An 11467-nucleotide genomic window follows, 5' to 3' on the forward strand; every position below is an offset into this window, starting at 1 on the left:
ACCGCTTGGCCATCCTGACAGACACTGAAAGTTGCAGACTGCAATATTAAATTAATTCATTCGCTGACAAAGTAGGATTTTTTAATTGTTAACATTAAACACAGTCTGAATTCATGGCAGTAAGAAATGAATTTCATTTTTCTAAAGGACAAGAAATGAACCAGAACATTAGAACCACATAACATCTCTTGATCAGTTTGTTACATGGGACATGTTCCACACAGGAAGGTCCCACCCAAACTTGAACTGGGATCACTGGATCCAGAGTCCAGAGTGCTCACCATTCCACCATGGAACCAAACACAAGGTGGCAGATCCTCTAATTACAACTTGACATCACCTGCAATCAACCTGTTGCTATTCAGAGGGTCATCTTGCTCTTGTTCCAGACTACATTGCCAAAAGGAACATGAACCACAAGGAAATCAAGGAACTCCAGATATATTCAGGACTTTCTAACTCCATCGTATGACCTGGGAGCAAAGACTGGCCAGGCCTTCCTTAATTTATCAGTTAATTACTGCTTCAACAAACATGCCACTTAATTAAGTTACCAGAATTTCTCTCATTGAAAAACCCACCAGCCTGATTTCTTGACATGACATGAAAAATTCTCCAAAAACCCACAGTTGGGGTGGAAAGATACCAGGTTAACCAGGAGGAGTCCTGTTCCTGAACCATGGATGGAACAAAGTCCACTGGAAAACTCAGCAGTTCCTGAGTGTCAGATCCATCCGGGAGCTTGGGTCTCCCCTTGACTGTGGTGATCCATGAGATCAAGGAGGACAGAGGGAAGAAGGATCCTGTTGGAGATCTCCTACCTTCTTCCTCCACTTCACTACTACTTGGATGTCAGGAATATGAGGTACTTTACTCAAATGACTTATTAGGAGTTTCCTGTTTGACAAGAAGGAAGTCAGAGGTTCATACCTCACTTGTTGGTGGTGCCCTCAACCTGCTGAGAGCATCACTTAGTTCTCTACAGAGAAACATGGCAGCTCTGCTGAAGGAAACCTGCTGGAACGGAGACTTGGACTCAGGTCACTGGATTCAAAGTCCAGGGTGCCAACAGGTCCACCAGGGCATCTGTGCTTTACTTACCGTGTAAAAAGGACCACAGTGGTCGTCTGGTTTTAATTTAACAAACAAATACGGTTTAAAACTTTGAGACAGTGACACAGGGCTCTTATTTGAAGGGCCATGGGATGGGAAATATCCCAGACCTCAGAGATCAGAGCGCTCACTTTGATCTCAGGGTCCTGACTTTGGGTGTTCTTCCTTTGGTCTTCAAATACTTGTGTTTTTATTGGCATAACTTTCAACTTGCATGCAAAAAGAGAATCACAGTTAATGTAAACCCAGCAGACAGTGTTTATTTCTAATGAATCAGACAATCGCACAAATGAAAATGAAAGGAAAAAACAATAAAATGTTTTTAAAAAATCCTTCTCCACTCTAAAGCTTTTTAAAGTTCATTTGAAGGTTCAAAGGTGGTGGTGAGGAGGTCACCCTGATCCTCCCTGTTGTCACTGCCAGGATTCTTTCTTCTGGTGCTGTGGTTCTTCTGATGAAGGGGGTGTGATGTTTGCTGTCTCAGGCTCCACCAAATGTCCTCTTTAGGATGCAACAATGTGGCCTCTTCAGTGCTCCATCTTCCCTGCATCGGAGACACCAGGGTTCCTCCTGGTGCCGACCCCATCGTCCTTCTACCCAATGGTGCGGCCATGGATCCTCAGAGGAGGCTGGGATCCTTCTTCTCATCAGAGCCACAGTTTTTCCTGTAGGGAACAACAGGAGCTTTGTTGTAATGTTTTGCTCGGTGTTTCCTGCACAGAGCGTCAGGATCTGTGACGCCATCTTGTGGTAGTGGGTCATCATCTTGTTGTGTGGTAGTGGATTCATTGATCTGCTGTTTCAACACATTCAAGTTCATTATTCTACAAGTCAACGTACATTTGGTGTGGAGTTTTAGTTTCTGGCCTCAATCATAACGTGTGCATTTCTTCTTCATGAACATTTCTCAGCTTTGTAAGTTTATTCTAGTTTTTCTTCCTCGCTTTTCTATTCCATTGTTGTTGAAGATTCTATTGCAGGTTGGAGTTCCTTGTTGACTGAAGCAGAAACAGGAACAAAAAGCTTGAGGCTGTCAGAGCTCCAAGTTGGGCCGCTGATATTAAAGTAGGAGATGAACACATCCAGGTTAGCATCCCTCTCAGAAGCTGCTACTTTAGCTCTTAAGAATACAGCAGCCTAGCAAAGCTTCATCTGGCCAGTTAGTGGCCCACTTTGATGTCAGGGATATCAGGTTAAAGGTTCTTTACAGCTCTGAATGAAGGCATTCTAAAATGTTAACAATGCCATAAATAACACAAGCATTCAGTAACCCTTGATAAAAGGAGACTCACCATCAAGGTGGACCAGTTGAAGAACAAAAGGACTTCTCCACTATCACATTTCTCCTCACTGGTCCAGACTTGGGGGACCTCTGGGCTAAATGGGGAGTTGGGGAAATGTGCTTGTGGTGGCCCTGTGGTCCACACACATCCCATACAGTCACCAAGCACTGGCAGACTCAATCCTAATGTCACGATAAGATGTTGTCTCCTCTGGAACAGCAGTTTAACGTTGTTGGCAGGACTCGAACCTGCGCGGGGAGACCCCAATGGGTCTCTAGTCCATCACCTTAACCACTCGGCCACAACAACTACACTCCCATGAACATGAGTAGAGGATTGATATTCAACAATTTATCTTCATTGAAGCATAGTAGATTTTTTTTAAGGAAAAGAAGATAGGCAGATAGACACCTACGGTCAGTTTAGAGTATCAGTCAGCCTTGTCCCAATTGTATGTCTTTGGATGGTGGGAAGAAGCTGGAGGACCCAGAGAGAATGGGGAGAACATGCAAACTTGCTAACCACTCCACCACTGTGCAGCTGTGAGTGAAACCTTCCTTTTAAAAGGTGGGAACTTTGAGCAGATCCAAGATCAGTGGGAACAGACATCTGCTTTGACCGGTTGGGGGGGAAGAGAGCAGGGGCCTCATGTATCAATACTTGCGTGGATCTCATACTAAAAACTTGCGGTCGCAAGAATGCAAAGTTGCCTACGCACCAAAAGATCCGGATGTATCAATATGTGCGGACGCCGGAATCCATGCACGTTTCCTTGATACATCCCAATCAGCGTGGAATTGAGCGCAGATGTTGGAGCGACCCGGCCCGCCCCCGTTACGCCCACCTAGAAATACGCAAATTCATTTAAATAGGGTCTCCACTGTCCGCACTCGCAAAATAATGTCAAAGAAAAAGAGGGTCACGGCGTGGAGCTGGAGGTGCTGGTCAGAGAGGTGGAGGAGAGACAGCAGATTCTGTTGGTCAGCCTGTCCAGTGGTGTCAGGATAAACAATGAAGGTTGAGAGTGGATAAGAAATGAGAGGGTGAACAAGGTGGGTTCAGACCAACACACCCCCACGGAGATGAAAACAAGGTGGTGGGACCTGTTATTGGCTGAAGTTCAACACTGCGCAATCACTAAATGAAGAACTACAATAATCAATTGGCTTCAATCTAAATTTAAATAACAATGTGGAAAATGGCACTAACAGGACGTCAAGGTGGAGGTCAAGCGGCGTACAGCTGCCCTCCGGAGGAGTGCCGGCCAGACAGATGGGGGTCAGGGAGAGGGGCACCTGATGGAGTTTGAGCAGTGGGTGGCGGCTGTCATGGGTAGCACCTCTGTGGGGGGGATTGTCACCACCACCCACGCTGATTCCAAGAGCCTGGAGGAGAAGTGGCAACTCCTTTTCTTAGCAACATTTCCAGCTGCTTTGCCACAAATGTAAAGGCAACAAATACAATGAATCAGACATTTAAATAAACCAATATGTTTAACAGAAAATGATCCGTCAGCCATGCTGCCAACGTGCAGCACCCCTGCCGGCTCCCGCGCCAGCCCGTCCACCGGCTCAGAGTCATCCACCAGGACCAGCGGCATTCGGGCAGCCCGTTCCCCGGCCCAAGCACCGGCACAAGGCCGGCACAAGGCCGACAAGCGGCGGACGGTCCTCCAGCCCACCCGGACCCAGCGGCACATCCTCCGGCCCACAGGGATCCAGAGGAATCCTCACACAGGCGGTCCTGCAGTCGCAGGAGGACAGTATTAGGGGAATAACGAGGATCAATGAGCAGCTTGACTGCCTGATAAATGTTCTGGAACGTTCAGTGGACAAAATAAATTAATCTGGCTTCATGAATCGTGTGGTAGCTTCTTACCCTTTCACACTGTGGAAATGAAATTCTGGCGTGCGAGGACGGCTGCCCGGCCTGGATCGACGTCCATCCCTCCAGCCTCTGTGCATCGATGATCTGCACATTGATGGAGTGGAAGCCCTTACGATGAACGTAAGCGTGTTCCTAGTGGGATGGCGTTTTTCTGGCAACATGAGTGCAGTCATGAGAGAATTAGACATTAGAGAATCCGGCTGTTGCTCCAAATTAATATTGGCCTGTTCAATGATCAGGTCCACCACCCAGGGCCTGGCCCGGCTGAGGGTCGACTGACTCACCCCAGAATGGTCCGCCATCTCCCGCTGGAAGGCTTTTTGGACCCGACGTATGTGCGGTAATCAAAAAATGTCAGTTACCAAACACCGCCACAGGGTGTCGCCAACTGACCAAAGTGCAGTTAACGCAAGAATTGGCTTTCTGCCAACTTCTACGGCACCTCCAAAGTTGGAGTGAAACAACGCCAGAATCGCCGAACTTTTCGCGTTGATACATCTGAACGTGAGCGTCGATCCTGGCGTACGCAAGTTTTTCTTGCATAAACCTCGTTGATACATGAGGCCCCAGGACTGCTCCAAGCTGAGAGTGATCCCTCCTTTGAGCTCCATGGAGCTCCTGTTCCTGCTGTCACTCCATTTGGTGGCCATTCTTGAAAAAACCCTTTCCACATATCCAGGGATGCTGGGATGCTCAATATGTGGCTGATGATAGATCCGCCCCCTGTGTGGGTGGAGCCAAGAGAGTGGAAAAAGACTGTGAGACCCAGAAATCAGGGCTTTCTTCTCCTCCATCTTAAGGTGGTTGGACTGAAGTCTCAGCTCTGACTCCTGATCTGGTCTCTGTGAGCCAACATCAATATTCTTGGACCAGAGAAGCTGATGAGTATTTAGTGAACCTCTCCCCTGAGGTGGAACCATCCTGGGCAGAAGGAGAAGCAACAGTTCCTCCTTCAACACTTTACTGTGTTGTGAATAATCTGCAATTCCAGGGAGAGACGGTGTTCAGGAAGCTGCTGAAGGGTGTTCTTGTTGGCCTCACGTCTCCATTTGAGACGTCAGTTTCTGTCAGTGACACTTAGCAGTCATTAAGAGGGCCAAAGCCGTCCCGCTGGTCGCTACACGTCGTGTGCAGAGCCCTGGTCGTTTAGGTTGTCTTTCTTATTTTCTTCTTAAAAAAGTGAATAATTTCATGTAAAATAATTAATAGATGATATTTTTTTTAAATGATCATGTTTTTATTACTGTATTCTCTCCTCGTGTTCCAGTCATAACTTGATGATCTAAACTTGATATTTAGACAATCTGGCAGCACAAAACTAGAAAATGCCACCCTATCATTTAAACTTCCTGTCAAATCAAGTACAAATGAACATGTTGACTTTCTTCTGTTCAGACAAACCTTTCCTGTAGGGCTGGTGGCGTAAAGGAGAACGCGTCTGACTTCGGATCAGAAGATTCTAGGTTCAACTCCTGGCCAGCTCGGTTGGAACTTCCTACTCAAGTGGGACCTTTGATCAAAGTCACTGAAATCCTCCAAGGTGGCTTCCCTTTGGTGCTTATTACAACCCAAAAGATGCAGAATGAGCCTGGAAGTAAATAAGGAAGTACCAAGGCTGGCCTGCCATTTATTCGAGAAAGCAAGAGAAAGAAAACCAAACCGAGGCTCTCAGCCCAGCACACATCTCTCAACGTCATTTCAGGAGGAATTACAAACTTTCCTACTTGCTCAGGTGTGCTCATGGCTCTTCCTGTTATCACTTCATAGGGAGATAAACCCATTTTTCTGCTTGTTGTGGATCACATGCACATTAACACGATCGGCAGAGCGCCAGGCCAGCTCAAACTTGTGTCAGCACATATTTTTGTGAGTTTTTGTTTTAAAGTTTGGTTAAATCTTTCCACCATGCCTGCACTCTGTGGATGGTACGGCGTGTGCAGTTTATGGTTTATCCCCAACGTATCTGTTATTTCTTTTATCACGTGCCCTGTGAAATGTGTTCCCCTGTCACTATTTATTGAGTGAGGGACACCAAACCGCGGGATCAAATCTCTAAGCAGTGCTTTAGCCACTGGTATCTGCCGTGTTCTGGCATTTGTACAAAATCTATTTGTAAGTCAACAAAAGGACCATAAGGAGCAGGATGTGCACCTTGTTTTGTTTCCTCGCATGCTTTATCTATTCCACTAATGTACCATGAGGACTTTAAAGTTCTTACCATTCCCCTTTTGTTCACGTGTGACTTACCGTGAACAATTGGAAGTAAATAAGGGAGCAATGCTTTAGGACAAGCAGTACGTCCGTCCACTGAATAATAAACATTATTTGCAAGAACACGATGAGTTTCCCAATGAACTCTGTCCAGGTTATCAGCGGCTGTTTGGCAGCAACATCACGGGTGGAAGGAGAATCTTCAGGAGCAGTAATCATTGGTAATGAGGTAACAGCAAGATCAGGAGAGGTAGCTGCCTTTTTGCCACCATTCCCTTTATTCAGCTCATGTCCCAAATTGTCCTCCTTTGTTTGTACTAGCTGTAGCTTGTCCAAGCTAGCTTTGGGTCCTTTAACTGCAAGAGCAGTTAACAGTGCCTTTGTATCAATCTCACATGCTTCTTTGCTGGGGCTAGCTATGAGCAAAGCATCAACATACTGCACCAGTGTGCTATCACCAGGCAGAATGATGTCTTCTAAGTCATCTTGAAGTGCCTTAGCGTAGAGGGCAGGTGAGTGTATGAATCCCTGAGGCAAACGCGTAAAATTATATTGTTGTCCCTCATAAGTGAATGCAAACAAATACTGACTTTGAGGATGCACTGGAATACTAAAGAATGCTGAACACAGGTCTTCTACTGTATAATATTCAGAGTTTGGTGGTATAGAAGTTAAAATAGTGTGTGGAATTGGGACCACAGGGAAAATAGGAGCCACATAATCATTGACACTTCTCAAATCTTGCACAAAACGCCATGCATGAACTTTGTTAGGTTTTTTATCAGTAAAATGGGAGTGTTGCGTGGACTCTGACATGGGACTATTGTTCCCTGTTCCAATAATGAATGCACTCCTGCTCTGATACCTTCTATAGCTTCTTTGGAAATTGGATCCTGTGGTTTCCTAGGAGGAGGAACATGAGGTCTTACATCAAGAAATACAGGAGCTACTGATTTAATTAGTCCACACTCATTAGAGTGGGAAGACCAGAGTTTAGAAGGAATACCCTGTAGCAATGGGTGCAAAGTAAGTTGAGACAACTGAGGAACTGCCACTGTAGGGGGCAGTGGTGCAACAGTGCAAACAGGAAAGAATGAATCATCATACCAATTAGCATTTACAGTCACAGTCCAACCTACACCTTTGTAATGGCTGTACATGATGTCATCATAAAAAAACCCTCCTGCAGGGAATTGTGAGTCATGTAATGTGCTATAGGGCCGAGTCGTTGTGGTTCTATTCCTTCTACAACAGCCATGGAAATATGGGGCGAGGTTTTATCAACCTGAAACAATGACAAAGCCAAATCTCCAATGTTTGGTAAATAGAAAACACCTTTTGGGGTTCTTGCCAAAGTATCTGAGAACACAGAGAATTGTGATCCCATATTTGGGTCTAACAGTTTGAAGTAGGCAACATCCGTTCCTGTCATATCAACATGTAGAGTTACATGGAGGTCTTGTAAACCTGTTAACCTGGAATGATCTGGCAGGTCTTCTTTTCCTGCTAAGAAATCATCCGTCTGAATCCAGGACACCGTCAGCATCTGATTGAAAAGGAGTACATGAGAGAATAATACCATCCTGTATTTACAGCCTGTAGCATGTTGAAGAAGCATTTGGAATCATGGTCAGGGACTGTGGTATGAACGCCTTCAGGACAACAATGAATAGTTGCACGCCACTTGGTTAACAAATCCTGACCCAATAGATTACTTGGTGAGTTATCAGTGATTACAAATGGATGCTCTCATGAAATGGGTCCAAATTGAACTTTGGCTGGTGCTCCAATGGACTTTGCATAGTTGCTCCAGCAATTGCTACTGTTTTTATATTTTCAGAAGTAGGAACTAATCCTACACAGTTAGCATCTGACTTATTAATGGTGGAAACTGTTGCACCTGTGTCCCCTAATAGTTCAGCAGATTTTCCATCTACTGATAATTCAACTTTAGGTTCAGCAGTTAGAGTTATTTGAGAGCATTCAGTTACAACTTTCTGTTTTTCATTTTCATTGTTGCACACACTGGAAGACACTTTAGTGCTGTCCTATTGTTGAGGGGGATTCATTCAGATTCAGATGACTTTATTTTTCCCCGAGGGGCAATTAAAGTACGGTACAACTGAGCAGCATGACATTAAAAAACAATAGAAAAAACAAACAAACAGGGACATGACAGTGGGAATAAATGAGAGAATAAAAATAAGATTAAAGATAAAAATACAATAAATATACTACATACAATATGTACACAATGTAAAATGAAGAGTGAGGTGACTGGAGTGAGTGAATAAAGTGCAGACAATGTAAACAGTATAAACAGTGTAACAGTGAAGACAGGATATTGAGTAGTCCGGGGAGAGTATGTAGGTGTGTGTGTGTGTGTAGGGTGTTGGTGTGGGGAAGGTGTTAGCAGCTGGAGTTAAAGAGAAGAATGGCTTTGGGGACAGAGGTGGCTTTCCTCCTCTCAGTTCTGCAGGCCACACAGCGGAGGCGTCGCCCAGAGGGGAGCCATTCAAATGCAGAGTGGAGTATGTGTGAGGGGTCTTTGATGATCCTGGCTGCCTGTCTCAGGGCCTGTTGGCTGTAAACGTGTGAAAGAGTTCTGACAGGCAGGCCGATGATTTTGGAGCACACTGATGCAGTGCGCTGCAGTCTGTTCCGGTTCTGGAGGCTGAGGGAGTGGAACCAGCAGGTTATGGAGGATGTGATGATGCTTTCCACAAAGGCGTAGTAGAAAGTCATCATTATGGGCACGCTGACTCCAAAGGAATTGAGTTTCCTGAGGAGGAACAGTCGTTGGTGACACCTCCTGAGAATCTCCTCTGTGTTGGCAGAAAAGTTCAGGAGGTTGTCAAAGATTGTGCCCAGGTATTTGTACTCCTCGACCACCTCCACTGGCTTCCCGTGGATGGTGGTGATGACAGCAGAAGCCAGATCCCTCTGCTTGCTGGAGAAGGTCACCACCATCTCTTTGGTCTTGCTGACGTTCAGTTCTAGTTTGGAGCTGTCACACCACTCTACAAACTCCTGAAGAGCGGGTCCATGATGTTGTGCTGGGCCTGACAGCAGTGACAGGAGAACTGTGTCGTCAGCATATTTCACCAGGTGGCAGTTGGGCTGTGTGGATCGGGAGTCATCTGTGTAGAGGATGAAGAGCAGGGGGGGGGGGGGAGCACACAGCCCTGGGGGGAGCCAGTTGAGGTGAAGCGGAGGTCTGAAAGGGAGTTGTTGACCCGAACTTTCTGAGTCCTGTTGGTCAGAAAGTCCAGAATCCACAGTCTAAGCTGGTCGTCCAGATGGAAGCAGGAGGAGAGTTTGGTGGCCAGGATGTGGGGCTGCAGTGTGTTAAATGCTGATGAGAAATCAGCGAACAGAAGTCTGGCGGTGGCGTTAGGAAGCTCCAGGTGCTTGTGGATGGAGTCCAAGATGAAGATTTTTGCATCCTCGACGCCTCTGCGTGCGCGATAAGCAAACTGGAGTGGGTCCATCAGGGGGTCGGTTGCTCTGATGATGTGCTGTTTTATGATCTTCTCCATGGCCTTCATCACCAGGGAGGTGAGGGCCACGGGGCGGAGATCGTTCAGAGACTTAGGGTTGGTTTTTTTTGGGATGGGGATGACTGTGGAGTGTTTCCACAGCTGGGGAACTGTGTGACTGTCCATGGAGAGTTGAAATAGAGTCCAGAAAACACTGCCTAGTTGCCCCGCACAGTGCCTCAGGACTCTGCTGCTGATGTTGTCGGGGCCGGGTGAGCTCCTTTCCCTGGTCCTCCTGAGGGCTCTCACCACGTCCTCCGTCGTGAAGATGAGTGCGGAGCTGCCAGGTTTGAATGAAGATCTGGTCTCCTCAAGCTGGATGATGTTGTCCGACTCAAACCTTGTGTAGAATGAGTTGAGGTCGTCGGGGAGGGTGGAGGGGTCACTGCTCATCACCTGGATGGCTGTGGGGGTGGTGACCGCAGTGTTCACAGAGGCCATGGTTTTGAGGCCCTGCCAGGCTGAGCAGAGGTCCCCTGTGGTGAATTTCTTTTCCACAGTGTTTTTGTACTCCAGCTTAGCAGTTTTTATGGCCCTCTTAACTTCCCTGTTGACCTCCTTTTTTTCCAGTGCGGAGCCGGTGAAGAAGATCCTCTTCTTCTTGTTAAGGATTTCCTTAAGCTCCTTGGTGATCCAGGGTTTGTTGTTGGGGTAGATGGTGACTGTTTTTGAGGGGATGATGCTATCCACACAGAAGGAGATGTACGATGTTACTGTGTCAACTTGGTCGTTGATGTCATCAGAGGGAGAAAGGAGGCTGTCCCAGTCAGTGGATTCGAAGCATCCTTGGAGAGTGGAGATACTTTCCGCTGTCCACTGCTTGATGTACTTGGTGACCTTCTTCATCCTCTTGATGACTGGGGTGTAAGTAGGGGCCAGCAGGATGGTGTGGTGGTCTGCTGAGCCAAGAGGGGGGAGGGGGAGGGCTTTGAATGCATCTGGTACAGAACCATAGCATTTGTCCAGAGTCTTCCCCTGTCGGGTGCTGCATGTAATGTATTGCTGGAAACCTTTGAGTGACTTGTCAGGGGAGCAGTGGTTAAAGTCACCCAGGAGGAACTTGGGAGAGTCCGGTGATAATAGTTCTAGTTTGTGCAGAGTGTTGGTAAAGTGCTCTGTGGCTTGAGCTGCATCAGCTCTGGGGTGAATGTAAACCAGGATGAGGAAAATCTGTGGGAATTCCCTGGGGAGGTAGTAAGGGCGCAGGGAAACAACCAGGAGCTCAATGTCTGTGGTACACAGCTTCTCCCTCACAGTGACTGTAGAGCACCAGCTGTTGTTTACATACAGACACTTGCTGCCGCCATGTTGTTTACCGGTGCGCTCGCTGTCTCTGTCCAGACGAAGGGGTGGTGAAAAGCCGTCGATGTGAAGCATGCTGTCGCCGTCGTTGTCGTTTAACCACGTCTCAGTAAAAGCCAGAACAGAGGCCGT

At 46.8% G+C, this 11467-nt stretch overlaps 2 non-coding genes across 2 annotated transcripts; one reads left to right on the forward strand and one right to left on the reverse strand.

Annotated features, from left to right (window-relative positions):
* Window positions 1–2623: 2623 nt before the first annotated feature.
* trnas-aga (transfer RNA serine (anticodon AGA)) lies at window positions 2624–2705 on the reverse strand. The gene has a single exon. It is a non-coding gene; the product is annotated as a tRNA-Ser (tRNA).
* Window positions 2706–5694: 2989 nt separating this feature from the next.
* trnar-ucg (transfer RNA arginine (anticodon UCG)) lies at window positions 5695–5767 on the forward strand. The gene has a single exon. It is a non-coding gene; the product is annotated as a tRNA-Arg (tRNA).
* Window positions 5768–11467: the final 5700 nt, after the last annotated feature.

This window comes from Aulostomus chinensis, chromosome 1, assembly GCF_037954235.1.
Source record: "Aulostomus chinensis isolate RoL2024-O1b breed Wild chromosome 1, RoL_Achi_v1.0, whole genome shotgun sequence".
Taxonomy (NCBI): domain Eukaryota; kingdom Metazoa; phylum Chordata; class Actinopteri; order Syngnathiformes; family Aulostomidae; genus Aulostomus; species Aulostomus chinensis.